At 41.1% G+C, this 23,793-nt stretch overlaps 1 non-coding gene across 1 annotated transcript; it reads left to right on the forward strand.

Annotated features, from left to right (window-relative positions):
* Nucleotides 1-1,666: 1,666 nt before the first annotated feature.
* Nucleotides 1,667-1,771, forward strand: LOC123457126. The gene has a single exon (XR_006634900.1). It is a non-coding gene; the product is annotated as a U6 spliceosomal RNA (small nuclear RNA).
* Nucleotides 1,772-23,793: the final 22,022 nt, after the last annotated feature.

Consider the following 23,793-nt stretch of genomic DNA (forward strand, 5'->3'; position numbering starts at 1 on the left):
ACTTATTCCAAATCCTACTTTGAAAATGCTCTGAAAAAAATAGGTTGTATTTTACCCATACATTTTGGGGAAACCCTTTTCTCACAAGGTTCTCAATGTGGGATTATACAATTATTATGGCAAAAGGCACAAACATTTATTTTCAGATATACAAACCATATTAGAGCCCTTTAAATCTACTATGACCTTACAAATATCAGTTTTTAATGAATATTGGCAATTATTCTTTAAGTTATAGATAATATAGATAATGACATTGGTGTTGTAGCACTATTCTATAGTGGGGAAATCATATGATATAAAACCTAAGATTGTTTTCACTCAGTTGCAAAAGCATAATGCAAGTCCTCATAATGCAAACTCATACAGAGACATCAGGATTTATGGTTTACATCATATTCTAGCGTTGTCACTATGGGATGCGATGTGATGAACACATGGCGGTTTATGTCCTCCATGCTTTCAAGCTGTGGGATGTGCTTGATTAGAATTTGTAGGAAATCTATGGACATGATGAAATCACTGCAAATTTAATGAAAATTGAAAATGTACCATAGGAAATTAAATGATTAGTATAAAATTTCGATATTTAGAGTAATCATTCCCCAAACATATTTTCTCTAACTGCTTCCTATTCACTTTATCATTCTCAATTTAATAATTAATAAGAAAATGAATAAATTAATGATTTTTTAAGGTAGGGTCTTACTGTAGCTCAGGCTGACCTGGAATTTACTAGACACTCTCATGGTGGCTTTGAACTCACAGCGTTCCACCTACCACTGCCTCAATACTGCTGGGATTAAAGGTGTGTAATACTATATCTGGCCTAATAAATAAATAAATATTTTAAAGTAGAGTTGGAGAGATGGCTAAACGGTTAAGGCTCTTGCGTACAAAGCCTAAGGACCCAAATTTGATTACCCATTGCCCATTTGAAGTCAGACTCAAAGAGTTGTGGATATATCTGGAGTTCATTTGCAATTGTTGGATGCTATGGAATGTCCATTCTCAATCTCCCTCCCTCCCTCCCTCCCTCTCTCTCTCTCTCTCTCTCACACACACACACACACATACACACACACACACACACACACACACACACACACCCTTTCATCCTTCTGTCTTCATTCACTTTCTCTCAAATATATAAATAACATTACTTTTAAGTGTCCAATGTCCAACTATATTTTACATGTTTGGATGAATGTCGGGTTTTTTTCAGGCAAAGAAATGACATATATGCATTTTCTGGATATATTTTCTATGCTGTCATCAAATTCTTATCTGAAAATTAAAAATATAAAATATATGAAGCACATGGTCTACTCAGACAATTTTTAAATGGTAAACGTAGTACAATATATTCAAATAAGTTCATCCCAACTTTATTTATATCACTGCTGTTCTTAGGAACTCAGCAGTTAAAACTTTTATTATTTTTAATTTATTTGAGAAAGAGAGAGAGAAGAGAATATGGGCACTCCAGTACCTGTAGCTCATGTACCTGCAAAAAATAACTGGGACTTAACATCATAACAATAATCAATGAGTATAATTATTCAGTTTCATGTTTTTGTAGGTAGGATATCTGGGGGGTGTTGAATTAGAGACACAGTTTTGGTTTAGGATTACATTGAAAATGGGATGACAAAAATAAGATACTGTTCACTTCAGTAGTACCTTTACTACAGTTGGAATGATACTGATTACATAAACATGGCCCCTGTTCAGGGATGACAAACGACTTCCTGAAGTTTTCCCTATTTTGTTTTATTTTTATTTATTTGAGACAGAGGTAAAGAGAGAATTGGCATCCCAGGGCCTCCAGTCACTGCAAACAAACCACCGACACATGTGCCAGCGCATACCTCTGGCTTATGTGAGTGCTGGGGAATCAAAACAGGGTCAGTCCATTGGCTCAACAGGCAAACATCTTAACTACTAAGCCATCTTTCCAGCCCAAGTGTTCCATATTTTAAATAAAGAAAATTTAGTCACCTCACATAAGTAGAAGAAATGGTATTGTCTGATCTTGAACATATATTTCTTCTCAGTCCCAAAGGTGGAATACTTCTCAATGGATTTTGTCTCAACGACTTCTATGATATTAACAATTGACTATTATTATAATGAAAGGGAAATTCAAGATGTGTTACTAGTATTGTGTAAGTTATGCAATTTGATTCTGTGTTGGAGAAAATACATCTCTTTACTTTGGAGATGAGAGTATGCATGCCTATTTTTCACAACCTAGCCTCTTCCCATGTGTCTTGAAACCATACCAGAACTTTATGAAAAATATGTAATTCTCTCTTTTGTTGATTCTTTTTGTTTGTTGTTGTTGACAATGAAGACAAGAGGGAAAATAGAGACATCAAAATAACTAGAAATTATTTATAAAGAATTAGAGATTCAATGAACAGGGAGATATGGGAGAAGGGGGAGCAATGTTTACAAGAGGGTGACAATATCAGAGTATATTGCGTACAAAAACTATAGTAGAATTCATGGACTACATGAACACTTTTGGTGATTTCCCTTTCTGTATATTTTGATACGAGAAGCACAGAGACTATATTCCACAACACAGACTAAGATAAAATAGATATACTCAGATCTAATCATCATAAAATTCCATATGTGCAATCCAGAATTCCTTTCCATTTGAAGAACATACATGAGAGAAGAAATTACTTTCATGTCATTTTTCCAAGGTGTAGAAAAATGAGATAATCCGTAATGTGTGAATCAATCTCCCATAAAGTTGTCCTTGCTGGGTAGCATTACCAACATGAAGGGGATAATGAACAGAAGGTGTGAGATACCACTGGAAGATTAAGCTTGATCAATCCGTACTTTACAAATTAGGATAGGTTTTGTGTTTAGAAAGGACTCTAAATGTTATATTTTCTGATCTCCATCCCATGAAATGCAGGGAAAATGCCGCATTATAAGTGAAGAGACACAAGAAGAGTATGCCAAGCTGACTAGTCAGAAAAAAATTTCAAATCAAAATATCCTGGATGTCACCAAGACAGGTGAATCACTCTTGTGCTACCATGGAAACATAAAGATTAAAGTTTAAAGAAATCCCTGCATCTTCTGATAGTCATTTCTCATTCAGAGTTAGTTATGATTAAAGATCTTGGATATTAAGAGAATGAAATATCATTTTATTCTATCTTTGTTGTATTTTACAGACACCTGTGCTAAATAGAGATATTGACTATGTAAGTAGAAAATGGCCCTCACAACTCTTGTAATGTTCAATGTAAATAACATGTGAAGTCATTGAAATCAGTAAAACAGAAACTATTCATACAAAAGCATGAAATAAAGAATGTACTATTGCAATATTTATAATTCACACAACATGAAATTAGTTCAGGATAGACACTGAGTTTCTTGAAATGAAGGCTAAATTACTAAATGTAATTAGAAAATACAATCTAAAATATGAGTATTAAACACTTTAATTCTCTTGTGAATACTGACATCACATGGACAGCATATGTACAATATCTCAATTGGACTTATCTTTGCCATGTGTGGCCTAGGTATATTTATAATTAGTGTGAGTTTGGGACATCACTATATACACAGGATCTCACACTTCTATTATTCATTGCTGTTTGCATTTGATTGTTTTTTTAGTATTAATAGCTCTCTTTGTCATTAAATGGCTTCATTTCAAATACCTGTCAATGTATTCTGAATAAATAAATCTACTACTGGGACTTAGATGAACAGGCCTACCTCAGAGTCTTTGTCAGAAGTTGAATATGGTTTTCTTTGCCTTCTTGTTTTGGAAAGCTATATTTGTTGATGGAATAGTAAGTGATAAAATCATGTCAATTTTGAAGTAGAAAAATATGCAGATTTTTGAATAAATAGTATTAGCTATGTTTTGTCACCTTTTTCTCTGAAAATAAGGAAGTATATGGATTATCTGAAAAGAGGTTAACACTTCATATGTTACTGCATTCAAAAAGATAACTGCCAGGCATGGTGGCACACGCCTTCAATCTGTGCACTTGGGAAGCAAAGGTAGAAGGATTGCCATGAGTTCGAGGCCAGCCTGAGACTATATAGTGAATTCCAGGTTAGCTGGGGCTAGAGAGAGACCATACCTCAAAAAAATAAAAGATAACTCAAGGCAGGTTGTAGTTGTGAATGTCTCTATTCCTAGCACTTGGGAGGCAGAGGCAGGAGAATCATTATGACTTCAAGACCAGCATGAGATTACATAGTGAATTCCAGGTCATCTTGGGCTACCACATCGAGAAATAGCTTTAGTGGGCTCTGACCATCAAGGGTAAGATTTCATTCATTCAGACATAGCCTTATTCCCCTTCTGACCCCTCACATATTGCAAAGTCCCCCATGGCAAAATAACATTAGTAGACATGGTTCAGCAAGTGCTGGAGCTGCATCATTTAGAAACAGCCTTAAAAATCTCAGAAAAAGAAAGTTAGTGATGCAAACGTATGGAAATTGCCTTCATAAACCGTACGAATTTCCCTTCTTGAGAACTAACGTTATAGACTCTGTCAGCAAAGGTAGAAATTGTCCCCACTGAGAAATTGTTTCAGCAATTGTGTTGGCAACTGACGAGGAAATGCAGGAATGGCTCTATGAGAAATGCTGTTTTGCGTCTCTGTCCAGCAAGTGTTGCATTGAACCTCATCAATAAATAGACATAGCAGACCCTGAGTAGCAAGTATAGGAATATCCCATACTATGGGCTTTAGCAGAAAGGTCAGGAATTGTTATACCCGAGAAAAGCTTTAGGACATGTGGATCAGCAGGTACAGGAATTAGCTTAAAGAAGAAAAAGACTTACATGAAGAGAAGAAATTGCCCTTTTTGACAAATAGCTTTCAGCAACTATGCCAAGGAGTAAACCAAAAACTCTTTCTGGCTTTGAGGACCATATAGTTCCCTTTGATCAACATCACAAAATGGCTTGCAACCAATTTCTGGAACTTGGAGATGCTAGCCAGAGCTAAATGATTTAGGGGTAGGATTCACCCCTCATTATCCAGACCTCTTCTTATCAGACAATCCCTCCACATGTCTACTGAGTGTAATATCTCTTAGTCCAGTGTATGAATTACCTGTATTGAGAGATAGCCTTAGTAAACTTTTCCCAGCAAGTGTATTAAGTTGCACCAGTTTAAAAAAAAAATTGCTTGTTTGAGAGAGGAATAGGCAGAGAGGAAGAGGGAGAAACGAAAGTAAGAAAGAAAGGTAGTGTGTGTGTGTGTGTGTGTGTGTGTGTGTGTGTGTGTGTGTGTCTGTGTGTCTGTGTAAGGGTGCACCAAGGTATCTGGCCTTGAAAAGAACCTCCAGCAAAATTTACCACTTTTTACACCTGCCATTACATGAATCTTGGGGAATCAAACCCAGATTTCCAGTCTTTGTAAACAAATCCTTTTATCCACTAAGCCATTTCTCCAGTCCTGAATTACCATATTGGAGACATAGATGTCACAGACACTTTTGAGTAAGTGTAGGGATTGTCCTCATTGAGAAAATACTTAGTCACTTCTGGCTCACACAATCACAACACAACCACCACATGTTCTCACTCATCTGAAGTTCCTAATATGAAACAGGTCAAATTGATTACATGACTGAAGAGCATCTTGAGGCTTGGACAATAGTGGTGGGTATGGCTTAAGGTAAGGGAAAGAATGGGGGAGGACTCAAAACCTGAAGACAAATTGAACTGTTCCATAGAATCCTAAATGCTGGAAATCAGACTAGAAGGTGGAACTCTCAAGCAAAACTTAGATAGACCACCTGAATCAAAAGGTACTGAAGAGAGTGAAAAGAACCCTAACCTCAAATTTCTATTGTTTCTCTTTCTTCCCTGGATTTTTCTTTTTTTTCTTCCCCTTTGGCGCTGACCTGTAATTCCCTGTACCAGGATGTGGCCTACATCCACAAAGAGTTGTTGATTAGAAAGACCTATTATACCTCCCAAAACAAACAAGACAGACTCTGACAGAGCACTTGAGTACCCCCCCCCAGAGGTTAATCGTAAGATCCTGCTGCTGAAGACACCAATTGCTGTCAGCTGGAACCATGGAGAAACCTAATTGGAATCCATAGGAGAGCCAGTCTTCAGATAATTAGCCCATCTAGTGCTGGAAGTCGCTACATGAGATACCAGGTGGAAGTGGCCAAAATCTGTCCATGCAACTCAAACTCTAAGTTATTAATAGTTATCCTATTTAGCTGGCATTGACTTCACTCTCCATTGGAGAATATGCTTATCTTATTCAGATGGGACCTGGACTTGAGGGGATAAACAACTCAACACACTCCACCACAGCCCCAGCTGAAACCACAAAATAATTGGGGAAATGAGCAAGAAGGTTTATACTGGCATTTAGGCTGATATCAGCACAAGAGTGATGGAGAAAGATACTGAGGACACTCAACACCTACCAAACCAGACATCTAGAAGCTCGTAAGTGCCCATCACTAAAGTAGACCTAAAATGCTCAGTGAATTTTACAGAAGAAGAGTCAGAAATATTGTTATAGCTGCAAGTTGGGACATTTTCAATTTTGCACAAAGAAACTGCCTCTCCCCCACAATTGACTGCTGCCCCATAATGCATGACTCATGATACCCATGGGGTTGACCTGCATCCCTAATGAGGTAGGACTCTTCAGAAAAGGGGGAGGGAGGAGGAAAAGGATGGTACCAACATGTGTTTATACAAATAGGCCCATATCTAATAATAATAATGAAATAAGATATGCTCTCACAGTCTTTGCCCAGCAATGTGTCATTGCCCCTTCATGGAGAAATAAGTTGAGTATGTTTTGAACTATGACTGGAATGTGAAGGAAGGATACTCATTGAGCAATAGCCTTAGTGATCTTTGTCCAGCAAAGATAGGTAAGGGTGAGGCTCGTTGAATGTGACTCTCAACAGAAGGCACACAAAATGACAAGTACTATTTATTGTTGTTGTCTAAAGTGGAATTCAAGTTGGCAACCTTATTCTGACCTTTGTCTTTCCAAAGGGAAACATTCTAAGAAACCAGGTGCAGAATTGAATCCGTACATAAAAGATATACAGTTCTGTAGGGAGATCAAATTTGCCAAGGCATTTCTCTGAACTGACCCCACAAAAAGCCACAGTGCTCCCAGAAAGGCAGAACTGGGGTGCTTCTATTAACTTAATGGGAGATTAAGTCCAGAGAGCACTTTCTGGGACTCTATAGAAATGAATAATTCTGATACATAATCATGAAATACATAAATCTGAGGCACAGTTTTATTGTTTGAGTGTAGGTTAACAATATGAAAAGTAGAACTCTAGCACTTAAGAGTATTCAGCGTTGGGAAATGAACCAGATCAGCTGCTAGCAACATTACAAAAAGTAATTAGTGCTTTTTAAACAGTCTGTTGAGGAGGCAACAGACACACTTCTGAAGACAAGCACAGGTGAGTGTATATTTTGTGGAACATTGTCTGCTGAGGGAAAACTCACTCTTCATTGCAGAGAAAAGGACTCCCTCTGTTTTAATAGGATTTGTTTAATGGAGAAGGTAATGGACACAGCAACAACTGCCTTTGCAGCTTCATGTTGAAATCCCATTCTGTTTGTCACACTAATATGGGTGCTATACAATGTGCCAAAACAAATCTTCCCAATATTTTGAGAAACAACTGAGCCACTTTGAAAAACTGACCACCACGGGTCACTATTGCCTTTAAAGCAAGGAAAATACAATACATAGTTATCCTGAAAAACTCTTCATGTCCCATCCTACTATACGCAACATTCCATTTGTTCGTAGCTAATCAAATGCCTAAATTTTACATATGGTGGATAAAATACCCACTTCATGCTATTAAATTGTTTGTCCACTATAAATTCAGCTCTTTTTCATATAGATAAATTCTGAAAGGGATGGAGTAGAAAAAAACTAATAAATATCCAAAAGATCACTCAAAATAGTTTTTTTCTCTTAGGTGTTAAATATGGTCAGTGGAGATTGCTCAGTGGATTAAGCTTTTGTTTTGCAGGGTAATAACTGGCATTCAGATCTGTAGCTCCACTATAAGTGCCAGGCATGGTGGTCTACCTGTAATTCCAGTGCCTGAGAGACAGAGACAGGAAAAAACTGGCTAAATAAAATATATCAGTTTTTGGTTCAAGCTATATCTAGATGAGGTGGGGATAAATCAGCGAAGACACTCAAGGTCATCCTATGATCACTGCATGTGAACTAAGACACACATGTCCACCCACATATATGTGAACATGCATACACACTCCACATATATACAAAGGTACAAAATTTTTTTAAAAAATGAAACTGGGTGTGGTGGTGCTTGTTTATTATCCCAGTACTTGATAGGCAGAGGTAGGTTGCTCTCCAACACCAGACTACATAGTGAGTCCCAGGTCAGCCTGGTTAGGGTGAAGACTTCACCTCAAAAATAATAAATAAATAAATAGATAAATAAATAAATAGCATATAAAATATGTTTAAAGGCCTCAAGTTCTCTAACATTTAAAAAATATTTTATTGCTCTGTGGTCTACCCATGTCAGTGTATGGGCAGGTAGGTGGGTGGAGCAGCCTGGGATCTAGCTTAATGAGAATCCAAGGCAGCCTGGGGCAGTTACAAGTAGCCTGGGTTTTTGCTCTCTCTTTCCAAAGCCGCCTAGACCTTTGCAGGAAACACCTGAACCACAAGACACTGGAGAGGGTAGGATCAACACTAACCTAAATCTTCTACATCTTCGTCCCTTCCTCTCCCCTCTATCTCTCTCCTCTCTAATTCTTGTATATTAGTTATGGTTTTCCTCAATTTATTAGTGGGCACTGGCCTGTAACCCCCACTTCCAGCTTGGGGCTACCATCCATAATGAACTTTTGATCAGAGAAACCTACAAGGTTTCCCAAAACAATGACAGACTTCTGTCAGAGTAATTGATGACCCACCAAAGGCCAGTGGTAAGACCCTATTGCTGAAGACTCCATACACAGCTGACACGTAAAATGGAATGACATGGCTGGAAGCTAAGAGAGAGTCAGTCCCCAGACAGTCAGCATGTCTAGTGCCAGAAGGTGCTACATGGGCGACTGGGGGAAACGAACAATATCTGTCTAACCTAATTAGCAACAAATAACTGGATGTAATGCCCACACAAGTGCAATAGTGGCACACAGTCATGGTAAGGAACCAACTACTCTTGATTTGGCTAACTGATCCCCTCAGTGGTACTAGACCCATAGCTGGAACTGGGAAACAAGTCAGAACCACACCCAAACACAAGCCCACTCTACAATATCAAGCTACCATCAATCACGGGGTATAAGAGGGCCTACACCTGTCAATCTGTCTATCAAAAAAGTAAGTGTTGTCTCAATTTTATTGGTGCTAACTTACTCTGCGTTGGAGAATCTGCTTCTCTTTTTCAGATAGATGCAGATCCTAAGAAGAGAGCTGCCCCAACATACCTCAAAAGGGGCCCAATTGAAACTAAGGACAATTGGTGAAACAAGCAAGGGTGATGTTTTCCTGTGAACCGGATACCAGCATAAAGGGGAAGGAGACCAACACAGAGAAAAATCAACTCCTGCCAAATCAGAGAGCCAGAGCCTCAGAGGCCCCCAACACCTCAGCACTGAAGCAGACCAAAAATGAACCCAACATGGCTCAGGGAAATTTTGCGGAAGAGGGGGTGTAAAGAATGTCAGAGTCACATGTTGGGTCAGGATATGCAGAGACATTTATCATACCAATAACTGGGGGCTAACTCGACAAAGCACGACTCATTTACATCAACAAGGAGGGTCCAATGGGAGAGGGTAGATCACAGATGAGCCTACACAATGGTACCAAACTGCCTGTATTTACTGAAAAGAAAACTAATAAATTAAATTAAAAAATAAAAGAAAAAATATTTTATTTATTTATGTTGACAGAGCAAGAATAAAAAGAAGATAGCTAGAAAATGAGCATGTCAGGGCCACCAGACACTTCAAATGATCTTGAGAATTACTCACCAACTTGTGCTTCTAGCTTTCTATGGGTACTGAGGAATCCCACCTGACACCTTTGGCTTCACATTAACCACAAAGCTATCTCTTCACTCCATGTTTACAAACATCTTAATGAGATTATGATCACATTCTATGGACGCAGTCACTGTTGTGAATTCAGGAGAAAGTAATTGATTCTAATTCTATAATTATGACAGGAGTAGGAAGATAAACAGGCAGAAAAGGAAGGCAAAGATGAGAAGAAGAGGAGGAGTGTAGGAACAGGGAGAGGAAAAGGAGGAAGAAAGCATAATGGAGGCACACAACAGGAAGGACAAAAGAGGTATGGTAATGGAGATGGTATAAGCTATCCCTGCAAGGTCGCCCACCTCACAGGCAATCATAAGTGAAAATGCCTGCTTGAGGTGCCCTGGGTTGCCTTTGAACTTATGCCTTTCACATGCTTAATGCCAGCTTTGTTTTTAATTTTTTATTAGTTTTCTATTCAGCAAATACAGGCAGTTTGGTACCATTATTAGGCTCATCCGTGACCTACCCCTCCCCATTGGACCCTCCTTGTTGAGGTATATGGGTCGTGCATTGTGGAGTTGGCCCACAGTTATGGGTAAGATAAATGCATATCTGCATATCATGACCCAACATGTGGCTCTGACATTCTTTCCGCCCCCTCTTCTGCAAAATTTCCCTGAGCCATGTTGGGTTCATTTTTGGTTGGTTTCAGTGATGAGGTGTTGGGGGCCTCTGAGGCTCTGGCTCTCTGATTTGGTAGGAGTTGATTTTTCTCTGTGTTGGTCTCCTTCCCCCTTGTGCTGGTATCTGGTTCATCAGCAAAACAGCACCCTTGCTTGTTTTGCCAATTTTCCTTAGTTTCAGTCGGGGCCTTTTTGAGGTATGATGGCCACCCCATCATACCTTAATGCGAGCTTTGTAGGGTGTGGGTAATTCCTTGGGCAATCTGCCTCTTAACCATGCTCCCCAGGCTGTGCTATGAGAAGGTAGGTGAAGGCTTAGCTGAGTGGCTTGGCCCCTTAAACACCCCATCATACCCCTTGTACTTGTCCCATTTCTCAGGTCCCTGTAGGCCTCTCCCAGGCACAAACCAACTACAGATTGCCAAGTGGGACTGACAGAACCTATAATTCTGTACCTGATCTCCCAGTCTCTCTTCCAGTACTGAAACACTGGTGATCACAAATCCCACTCCTGAGAGTTCTGGGCACAGTCCAACTAAGTAAGCAGTGTCCTATCTCTTCAGGAGCCCATGTACAGATTCACATGACTCCATTCATTTTCCTTGAGTTTTGAGAGCTGTGAGGAGCATGTATTCTGTCTTTTTAAAAAATATATTTATGGGCTGGAGGGATGGCTTACCAGCTGAGGCATTTACCTGAAAATGCAAAGGACCCAGGTTTGATTCCCCAGGACTCACATTAGCCAGATGCCCAAGGGAGTGCAAGCATCTGGAGTTCATTTGCAGTGGTGTGCCCATATCCTCTTTCTTTCTCTACCTCCCCCATCATTTCTCTGTCGAAAAATAAATAAGCACAATAAAATACTCTACTTATTTACTTATTTATTTTGGCAAACAGCAAGAGGCAGGCAGACAGAGAGTGAGTACAGGCCCACCAGGGCAGATACCACTGCAAAGGAACTCCAGATTCATGCCAATTTATGCATCTGGATTTACGTGGACACTGGGAGGTTGAGTCCAGGCTGGAAGGCTTTGCAACCATGACTGCTGGGCCAGATTGCTACATGGTTTCTATGTGATATCTCGGCAATGTTTCGCTTCTGAGTCTTGATTCTCCTGGCCTCAGATATTTGCCTTGATGGTTTCTTCCATTCTTCAACATATCGGTGCAATCACAATTCTTACCACAAGCGGGCAGGAGTCAACTAGAAATGCTCATCCTGGAAGGTTTCCTTAGTATGGGGCAGGGGGAACCCTAAAACAGAATTCTGAGATCTTTACTGAACAACTCGAATATCTGTACCTTCATCACAGTGGCTTAGACAACTTTGTACACCGAGAGGGGTGTGTTTAGACCGACAGAAATAAATACAGTCAGTAACTTGTCAGAACAAACTGGCATCTCATAGTTGGCTACCACAAATACCACAAAATTAGTTTACCACTGTTTCATAAATCTCCATGGGAGCTTATATGCTGTGCCAGATTTGTAGACAGTGGACATGACCTTCTGCATGATTCTTCAGATGATTAAGTTATGGAGTGGTGAGATAGCTTCATTCCATCTCTCCATCTTGGATATTGGTCTATGTTAAAACTTTTCCAGTCTATTATTCCAGGATCCAAAAGTAAGATCATGGTACACATGCATAATAGCATAGTCAGTCCTTACCTATTGAGAAGAGATGGTTGGCAGGTGTATGTGGCAAACACCCATTAAGTGGCTGGATAAACTGGTCTACATTCGTATAATCCCCACTATTGGATAATTTATAAACTATAGAAATCTGCCTCCCTTAGGTATGGAGGTTGGTAAAATCTAAGATAAAGGTCCTTACAAAACGTGAGCACTGCCGTTTGATTCCAATATGTCAATATTTTCTCAGGTGGAATAAAAGAAGAGCCAGTTACTTCAAGTGAGCTCTTTTGAAGGGCCATAATCCTCAGAGGGGCATCTTGTTATATGGTCCCTTTTGGATTTAAATAGTAACATGGGTATTCTGGAAGGACATCAGGTTCTAGGCATTGAAAGTGGTTGGAGACTATAGACTTGGGAGAATGAGGAAGCTGTTGAGAATAAATGGTCCCCCGGGGAAAAACATATACTAAGTGGGGTTACTCAAGATCAGAAAGAACGAATGTTACATGTCCTCTCTCATGAAAATCCTAACATCGAAGATGTTCTATTTGTTTATAAGTTGTAATGGGCATGAATAGTAATAGTTAGCAAGCTAGAGAGACACCTGGGGAGAGGAAAAATGGTGATGGATTACAGGAGGGGACAGAAGTGAGTTGTAAGCTTGGAACAAAAACATGGGGGAGATAGGCTAAGGGGAGGAGAGGAGAATGGAGATACACAAAACTAAAGATGCCATGAATAAGTACTATAGAAAGCTATTTCTTTGTTAATCACTTAAAAGATATAAGTCTGAGAGAGAGAGAGAGAGAGAGAGAGAGAGAGAGAGAGAGAGAGAGGGGCTGGAGAGCAGTACTGTGCAGGTCGGGGGGGAGAAAGCTTTACCCTAAAACAATAGGCCATAGCTAGTAAGTCCCACCACCAATACATGGCTAGCCCCTACAGTGAGCTTTTGATCAAGAGGGGCCATGAGTCCCCACAACACATTTCAATCCACTCCAAAACACTTGATTAGTCTCTAGAACTAAATGGTAAATCCCTATTGCTGAAGACACCATGGGCTGTGGTTTCAGCACATTGAGAAGTATAGCTGGACAGGATACACTCTGAGCTATGACTTATGCATTCAAGACCCTCCAGTGAACACTGATACTCCAACGGGATGGGACTTAAGTGGAATGGGGGTGCATGGGGGGAGAGAGGGGATATTGAGTATAACTCAATGGGAATATGACCAATATGCAATATGTTTATATAGTGAAGTTCTCAATTTAAAATAAAAAGGAATAAATGCTCCACCAAAATTTCCTGGTATTTTTCCTGGGTTACCAGACTTCCTCCACCTTCTCAAAGTTCTGCAACTATGACCCAATTATCTAGGAAAGCTTAGCCAATCTGATACAGTTCCTAGCAGCATGCATTGTCTTGGCTTCTTCATTGTGAACAGCTGATCCAAGCTCCCATCATCAGGGAATTCCCACTGTGATGGACTGGGAGCCAAAATTACTGCCTTAAACCAGTTCTCAGGTATGTGGTCCCAACAATGAAATGGTAAATGATGTGCTTAACTTCACTCCAACTCCATCATCTTTCATTCTTCTACACATCAGCTGACCTGGAATTCACTCTGTAGTCTTAGTGTGGCCTGGAACTCAATGCAATCCACCTACCGGCGCCTCCCTAGTGCTGGGACTGAAGGTGTACACCACCATGCACTCCTGGATTTCTGCACATCACATGATTACACGTCATTTACAGCTCCTCTGATTTCAGTGATTGGCTGTAGATTTGTTGAGTTCAAAAACAGATGATTGATTCTGACTTTTCACTGCAGAAGCCACTGCACAGCCTTGATATACTTCTCTGTATTATTTGAACTCTCAACTGCACCAAGTCTCTTGTGCCACATAATGTCTTTGTTAAAAGGAAAGCTATAATTCTGTTGGCGTGTGTGTGTGTGTAAGAGAGAGGGGGTAGTGAGTACAGTGTTGTATAGTTTATGTACATGTATGTGACTTTGTGTCACCCCACATGCTCACCAAATATCTGGTGTCCACTCCATTTCTCTTCTCTCTGATTTTATTTTGAGTCAAAGTCTCCTTTTATTTCTTTGAGAGCTTGGAGGAAGGCTCTGAATAATGTAGGTTCTTTGGTAGCCGGTGGGACTGGAACAGTTCCGTTTGACAATGGCGAGCTGTTTTCCATGGGATCTGGACAGATCATGCTATCCCTGGCAGGCATGGGACCCATTTAGACTTCACGCTTGCAGATGAAGAATACATAACTATTGAGCCATGTCTCCATAGCCCTGGAGCTATAAATTTTCACCTGCTCATTTTACATTATCAGATTGTTTTTCCATAATCATCCTGGAGCTTAAGTGCATTTACTATTGATGCATGTAAATTTGTGAAATTGATAATATGATAATAATAAGGAAGGTAGAAGAGATGATGGAAGAAAAGAGGAAGGGAGGGAATGGGATGGAGATAAGGAAGAGGAACAAAGGGAGGTGTGGAAAGATCAGCCAAAGTGCAATTCCCCTACAGGGATTGTCTCTAGTTGTTACAATGAAGAAACATCTGAGGTCAATTTACTTTACAAAGAACAGAGATGTTTTTAGCTCCCAGCTTTGGTGTGTAAAAGTTCAAGTACTTCAGCTGAGGCCCTTAATAGAGTCCTCTTTGACTGTGTCACCTGATGATAGGTGACAATGAAAGATTTATGTATGGAAAGAAGTAGTAGCATCACAAATCAGAAAGTCAGAGAGAACATGGAACACCCCAATCCCGTCGAAGGGCTTTAGTTCTGGTTCTTAACTGGAAAACAAGTTCATTAGTACCTTTGAACCAGAAGTGATGGAATGAAGAAAGGAGTGTTGTGACTTTGCAAGTTGGACATTCAGGCATTCAGCAGAGACTAAGAGATTACACTGACCTGACTTATCCTAACTTCAGGTCTTAGTATGTAAAATATAATGGTCAGATACTCTGGAGGAGCACAGTTACTGAAAGTGTTTCAGGAGGTGGACATTCAGGCTTTCAGTAGAAATTAAGGGATTATAATGAGGTAACTTACCCCAACTTCACTCTTCGTACCTAAATATGTAATGGTGAGATACTCTTTGGAGGTGCACAGTTGTTAAATGTGTTTCCTCAACAGCAAGTTAGCATAGATACATAGGTGTGATGCCAACTAGGCCCATTTTCCTCAACTGTGTTAGTCAGAACTGCTGTGAAAAAATACCTGGGAAATCAACTTATAAGGAGAAATATTAACTTTAGATTATACTTTCTAAGATTATAGGCAAGTTGGAGAGATGACTTAGTGATTAATTTGCTTGCCTGCAAAGCATAAAGACTTGAGTTCAATTCCCATGTATCCACATAAAGTCAGATGCAAAAAGGGGCATCTGGAGTTTGTTTACAGCAGCTGGAGGCCCTGGGCACACATTCTCTGTCTCTTTTTTCTATCTTTCTCTGACTGCAAATAAATAAATAAATAAATAATATGCAAAGGTTGTCTTCCATACTTGCTTGGGCTGATAGCTTTGAATATGTGGCAAGATCATGGTAGAGACTGTGTGGTGAGCACAGGTTCTCACTTCTTGTTTACCAGAAAGCAAAATGAGAGAAGGAAAGATGATCCCCTTCAAGGGCATGTCCACAATAAGATACTTCCTCCTGCTTGCCTCCATAAGTTTAAGGTTCTGCTTAATGATGGCATTTCTTATACTGCCTTAGGCCTTTATCAAAATCACAAGTCACTACAAGATTTCCTCACATTATGACGAATTAGTGGTATATTGAAAGCAAACAAATGCAGGGAAATTTTTTCTTACTTTGACACAAATTATGGCCTGAACATTCTTTTCCCCATGTTTTTTCTATATCTAAAACATATCATATATTTGAATAGTACCCTCTTCACGTCGCTATAAAAAGTTTTATACAACTCATGGTATAAATATATTGTTAGGGGCTAAGTGGGAACATAACTTCAATTTAGAATTAAAATATCACAAGTCAATTCCTCAGTAAATGGTAGGGATAAAATCTTGTAATCAAGCTTTTTATTTATTTTATTTATTTTTTTTGCATATGCTACCTCTTGCTATGATTGTTGTGAATCTAAGACGGTAATGGAGAGCAAACTTCATTAGTTTTAGTAAGTGGCCATAAGGATTTATTTGAGCCATTTTAGCTGTCTGTCTCCATGACAACCCTAAGAACAGCATCCAAGTAATGATAACAGAAATGGACTAACTTGCCCACATGGCACTCTTCCTCCCAGAACGAGCAATGGCAGGTCTTTCAACATGCTTGAACATGACAGAGGCCCCACTACCTGTGCCTGTGGTTGTCACACCTGAGGTAAAAATACTCCCTTTGAATTCTACATGAGTCCAAATTATCAGATGTCAAGTGAGGGCATGTAGAACTCACTAAGCCACATGCACACTAGGAAACATTTGGGGAGAACCAGCTGGCCATGCATCCCCTAGTTCATCTGGGTGCACACAAATCAGGCTGTGCACTAGTTTGCTAGAGCTCATGAACCAAACTACCACAGCTCAGATGGCTTACATAGCAGAAATTTGCTTTCCGATAGTACTGGGATCTGGGAGTCCCACAGCAAGGTGTCATCCAGAGACTTCCTCTGAGGTCGCTCTCCTTACCTGGAGATGGTGCACCCATGTTTCAATGGTGTTCTCACTCTGTACATACCTGCTATTGATTTGCAGTTTGATCCCATTGTGATCAGATAGAATGCAAGGAATATTTCAATATTTCTGTATTTGTTAATTTTTGCTTTGTGTCCTAATATATGGTCTAATTTAGAGAATGTTCCATGTGCTGCTGAAAAGAATGTATATTCTGAAGCATTTGGATGAAATGTTCCGTAAATATCTGTTAGGTCCTTCTATGACCTCATTTAGTCCAGATGCCTCTTTGTTTATTTTTTCCCGGGACAACCGGTCAATTGATGAGAGTGGGGTGTTGAGTTTACCCACTACCACTGTGTTTGGTGTTATCTGTGACCTTAGTTCTAGTAGTGTTTGTTTGACAAATTTGGGAGCCCCCATGTTAGGTACATATATGTTTAGGATTGTAATATTCTCCTGTTGGAGTGTGCCTTTAATCTATATAAAGTGTCCTTCCTTATCTTTCTTAACTAATGTTGGACTGAACTCTACCTTATCAGATCTTAGGATAGCAACCCCTGCTTGTTTTCTAGGCCCATTTGCTTGAAACACCGTTTTCCAACCTTTCACCCGAAGATAGTGTCCATCCTTTGCAGAAAGGTGGGTTTCTTGGAGGCAGCAAATTGAAGGATCCTGCTTTTTAACCCAGTCTGCAAACCTATGTCTTTTAGTTGGGGCAATGAGGCCATTGATATTAACAGATATTATTGAAAGGTGTGTATTAAATTTTACCTTTTTTGGTAGTTCTGGTTTTGCCTTTGCTCGCTTATGTTAGCTAGTATTTGAGTATTGTTTGTTTTTTCTGGTACCTTATATGTGTGCTTTTCTTTTTCTTCAGCTTGGAGGATTCTTTCAAGTATTTTCTGTAGAGCTGGTTTTGTCTTCAAATACTCCTTTAACCTGCTTTTGTCATGGAATGTCCTTATTTCTCCATCTATTTGAATGGATAGCGTCGCAGGTAAAGTCACCTTGGTTGACAGTTGTTATCTTCCAGAACACATAATACATCACTCCAAGCCCTTCTAGCTTTCAATATTTTTTTCATTGGTTGGTATGTTTGGTAGTTTGATTAAAATATGGTGAGGAGAGGTTCTTTCCAGGTTTTGTGTGGCTGGGATTCTAAAGGATTCCTGTATCTACATTGGCCCCTCTTTCCCAATTTGGGGGAAGTTTTCTTCTATGATTTTGTTGAAGATGCCTACTATGCCTTTGGAATGGAATTCTTCTCCTTCTACTGTGCCCTGAATTCTTATGTTTGATCTTTTCATAGTGTCCTCAATATCTTCAAATTCCCACTCATACCTTTCTATAAGTTTGTCTTTCTCTTTGTTGGACTGTATTAGATCTGCCACCTGGTCTTCTAGCTTAGATATTCTGTCCTCTCCCTCATCCATCCTACTGGTGAGATTTTCTATAGAGTCTTTTATTTCATTAACTATGTTCTTTATTGCTGGTAATTCTAACTGGTTTTTCTTTATTATTTCTATTTCCTTATTTATGTCGAGTATTGACCTCTTTATTTCATTAAATCGACATCCTGTGTCTTCTTTGCTTCCTTTGAATTCTTCTTTGAGTTCTTTGAGCATATTTATAATCATTCCTTTGAAATCTTTCTCAGGCATTTCCTCTAATTCGTTGTCCCTGGAGGTCATTTCTGATGCATTAATACTTTTTGGTGGATTATATTGTCTTGATTTTTGGTGTTTCTTGTGTTATAATGTATATATTTTTGCATCCTGGAATATTTAATGATTGGATTTTCTAGTTAGCTATTTATTATTAGATGTATCACTCTGATTTTATATATCTCCAGGGTAGCAGCTTAGGGCGCTAGGTGTGGCTCTCAAGACTCTCAGAGTATCTACAAAAGTGACCGTAGGTGTTGGGTTTGCCTGCTATGAGTGTATTCAAGTAAGCTAAGTGGAAACAAATACAGATACTTTTTAAAATTTAACTAAACAATGTATACTTTCAATGAAAACAACACAGAGTATTTATCCCAGAGTATTTATTATGACAACCAGATACTGTGTCTGTCCCTTAGGCTGTGTGGTGTCTCCCCAACTCCCTTATTCCTGGCAACAAGTAGGTTAAGATTTCTGGTCTGTTGAGGTTTCCAAGTCAGCTTGTGACCAGGTGATACCCTTCCGTAATGTATAAAAGAAGATGAAATAAAGTCACCTTAAATCAAGAAGCAACAAATAACAAGCCCAAAATACAGCTCATTTAAGAATGGCAATTCTGCGCTGGAGAGATGACTTAGTGGTTAAGCGCTTGCTTTTGAATCCTAAGGACCCCGGATTGAGGCTCAACTCCCCAGGACCCATGTTAGTCAGATGCACAAGGGGGCACACGCATCTGGAGTTCGTTTTCAGAGGCTGGAAGCCCTGGCACACCCATTCTCTCTCTCTCTCTGTCTGTTCCTCTCAAATGAATAAATAAACAAAAAGATTAAAAATTAAAAATTAAAAATTTTTTAAAAAGAATGGCAATTCTGACCATCCATCAGATTAAACATATAATTTATCCTGATATGGAAGGTGCAATTAGCACTTCTGATTCAGGCCTATATACCAGGATTATTGGGTGGATACTGGCCTGGTGTAATACCAGTTACCTTTTGTGCTGATTTTGGTCTCAGTGATGCTGCTACTGCTTGTGTCCCACTGTTGGTTCAGGTAAGCATGGCCAGCTCCCTGGACCACTGCTTTGTTTTCTAGAGCTGGGCACTGGCAGTGGGGGAGGGAGGCTGTAGATGCTACTCTAGTTCTCTCGCTGTTCCATGTGTTCTTGTACCTTGTGATATGCTCCTCTGTTGTTCACTGCTGTTCTCCTGTCACATTTCTTGAGTTCGCAGAGAATTCTGGTGTGAGTGAAGAAGGCCCTCACCTAGCTTTTTCTGTGGCTCAAGCCGAGCCTGGTGACTGTTTGGCACATCACCGCTGCAGTTCCACAGACCTGTTGGAGCTGCTTCTGCTGGCCTGTGTGGGTTCTGGATCTCTCCTACTTCTCCTATACACCTCACTTTTTAGTAAAAGTGTGTATTTTTTTTTTTTTTTGCTTTTTCCTCCCTTATGGCCATGGTGTTCATACATACATGTGTTTTCTTTAGTCTACTGAAGTTATTTTTGAATGTAGACTACTCCTACACTTGCTGCTTATGTCTACTAAGACTGTTTCTCACTGGTTGCCATAAGCACACTTGCATTTAAAGTCTACTAGTTATGAATAATGGCAGTGCCTACACTTTCCTATCAGAGTCTCTAAAGATTTCTCAGAGTCCAATTTGTATACTTGTTGGTCATAGTCAATAAACTCTGTATCTAAATGTTGGCCATTCTACACATTCTCATCAAATATACTAAGGCTATTTCTCAATGAGAAGTATTGCAGACTTGCTTTTCATAGTGTACTATGAACATTTCCCCATGAGGGCTATTCACACACTTGTTTCTCAGAGGCTACAAATTCTATCAATTAGTGCAATTGTTACATTTCAGAGGTTATTTCTCAATGACAGCTATTTGTATATATGTTGAATGGAGTCTGCTAAGGCTTTTTCTCAATGGGGGCCATTCTTACACTTGTATATCACAGTCTTTGAAGACACTTTCTCAAAGAGCACAAATTTAGCAATTGCTGCTTATTGTCAAGTAACTAATTATCAATGATTGCTCTACTAGGACATTCAGTGAAGAGTTTATTAAGATAATTGTTCAGCTTCCGGTCAAGATGGCGACCGCCTGGCTGCACTACAAACAACGAGGGAAAAAAAGGCAAGTATTCAAGGGAAATTAGGAACTTTTTGAAGAGGGAGGGCACAGATTGGGATAACAGAGGGAAGCACACACCCCCGCGACCCATGCCCCGCCACCCTGCCCGCCGCGAATAACTGCATCGGGCGCGGCCCTGCGCCCAGCGGCCCGGCGCCCCGTGCACACCAAGCCCCACGCGCCCGGTGGCACAGTGCAGCCCACAACCCCCGTGCCCCACGCCTGCCGCACCCCCCGCAACACCCCAGCGTGCCCCTCCCCCCCAGCACGCCCCAAGCTCCCTATTCACACATGGCAGATGCGGCCCAAGCGAACCAATGCTTCCAGCGCCCCGGGCACCCAGGCCTGCCCCGCGCCCCCACATGCCCAAGACCCCTGCGCCCCACCCCCGCGTGCCTCGAGACCACCCCATGCCTGCCCCACCCTCCCGCGTGCCCCACCCCCTGCACGTTCCGTGCTCTCTATCCACACACAGCAGGCACGCCCCAAGTGCCCCGCGCCCCGGGGGCCCAGGCGTGGCTGCACCCCTGCACCCACCCCGCGTGCCCTGAGAACCCCATGCCCCACCCCTATGCGCCTCGAGCCCCCTCGCGCTCCCCGCCCACGGCCCCCCCCAGCTCGCCCAACGCTCCCTACCCACACGCGACAGGGGCACTCAAAGCGCCCTGCAGCGTCCAGTGCCCGGGCGCCCAGGTGTGCCTCACACCCCCCGCGTGCCCCGAGACTCCCTGCACACCACCCCCACGATCCTCGAGACCCCCGTGCACCCCACCCCCGCCGCTCGTCCAGACTGCCCCACAGCGTCCCACAGCATCCAGCACTCCATCTTACCTCAGCATGCTCCATGCCCCCTGCGCTACCCGCTATCCCCTGGGCACCCTCACCTCCCCCCCGCGTGATCCGCCCCCTCCCCCCCCGCGAGTCCAGAGCACCCCAAGGTATCCCACAGCGCCCCACACTCCTAGCTGCCCCCCCTCCCCTCACGCCCTGCTGTTCTCACATCACTTGCCACCGGTCAGTTTCTGCTGTGTCCTGATTCCGTACCCACATCATCTGCCTCTGCACTATAATTGCACGTGCAGTGGGCCCAGTCCCACAGCAAGAGCCACATAAGTCCACACTGAGTCACTAGCGCCACCACAGGTGCCATCCCCTACCTGTACATCGCCACCCATCCCCAACTCCCCAGAGGCGGAAGAGCACAGACTGTTTACAGACCCCAGTGTACCCAGCCAGAATCTAGGAACCTTCAAGGCTTGCTACCTCAGACCCTTTTCAAGGTCAAAGGCAGGCAGCTTAGGTGCATTACTGGGTGAGAATTCAGGCAACTTTGGTGCCCCTGTCAGGCTATAGGTAGGCGGTTTTGGCAAGAGTGAGCAAAAACCCAGGCTGCTTACAACTGCCCCAGGCTGCCTTGGATTTGCATTAAGCTAGATCCCAGGCTGCTCCACCCAGCTACCTGCCCATACACTGACATGGGTAGACCACAGCGCAAAAGAAATAACACGAAAAATAAAATGGAAGAAAATCCAGACAGATCACCCAGTCCAACAAGGATCACAACAAACCAAAACATAGAAGAGTGTTTAGGATCAGAACATCAAGTGGAAGCAATGAACAATGCAACCCTCACCAAACTACTGCTAGATCTGACAGGAGAGCTACAAAGGATAGATAATCGTATGGATGCTACCATCACTAAGATAGAGCAATATGATAAGACACTGGAAGGAATTCAAAGAGAGCTAAGAGAGTTGAGGGAGAATGAAAAAAAGAGGATCTTAAAAATCAGCTGGCCACACTAAATGAAAACATAAAGAAATGCAAGGATGATTTCCAAGAATCATCAAGAAAATCAGAAAATGAGACAAAAAGGGAGCTAGACAAAGCGATGGAAGTGACACATAGGAAAGTAGTAGAAAATGCAAACTTAATTGAACAAGTCCAAAACTCACTAGAGGCTCTCAAGAATAGAGTCAGCGAAGTGGAAGATAGAAATTCTGATCTGGAAGACAGGATGGAAGAAACAGTTCAAGAGTCCAAAAACTTCAGTAAGTTCAAAAGTTCCTGTGAACAGAACATGAGAGAATTGTGGGATCCACTTAAACGAACTAATATCAGAATCATTGGAATACCAGAAGGAGAACAATTTAGACCAAAGGCATGGAGAACTTATTTAACACAATAATTGAAGAAAACTTCCCCCGTCTCTTAAAAGAAAGGCCCATCAAGATTCAAGAAGCAAACAGAACTCCTAACCAACTAGACCAAAGGAGAAACTCCCCAAGGCATATTATCATTAAGACTCTAAACATTGACACCAAGGAAAAAATCCTAAAAGCAGCTAGGGAAAAACAGCACACCACGTTCAAAGGAAACCCCATCAGAATTACTTCAGACTTTTCAATGGAAACCCTGAAAGCGAGAAGGGCCTGGAATGATACTCTTCAAACTCTAAGAAACTATGGCTTTCAACCTAAAATACTCTACCCAGCAAAAGTCTCCCTTATAATAGATGGTGAAAGGAAAACTTTCCATGATAAAACTCAGCTTTACAATTATATGAACACAAAACCAAACCTACAGAAAGTATTCCAGGAAATTCTACACAGAGAAGAAACAAATAACCAAACACAAATGCATACAAGAAGAAGATCACAGCAATCAAACCCAGAGTAGATACAAAAAAAAAAAAAAAAAAAAAAACTTCTATGGAAATGCCAACACACCTCTACCACCACAACATGACAGGGATCAAATCAAATCTCACAGTCATCACCCTAAACATTAATGGCCTTAATTCACCCATCAAGAGACACAGGCTAACAGGGTGGATCAAAAAATTAGACCCCTCAATCTGCTGCCTTCAAGAAACCCAACTTACCACTAAAGACAGAAACCTCCTCAGGGTGAAAGGGTGGAAAACAATATTCCAAGCAAATG

This window comes from Jaculus jaculus, chromosome Y (genome assembly GCF_020740685.1).
Source record: "Jaculus jaculus isolate mJacJac1 chromosome Y, mJacJac1.mat.Y.cur, whole genome shotgun sequence".
Classification (NCBI taxonomy): Eukaryota; Metazoa; Chordata; class Mammalia; order Rodentia; family Dipodidae; genus Jaculus; species Jaculus jaculus.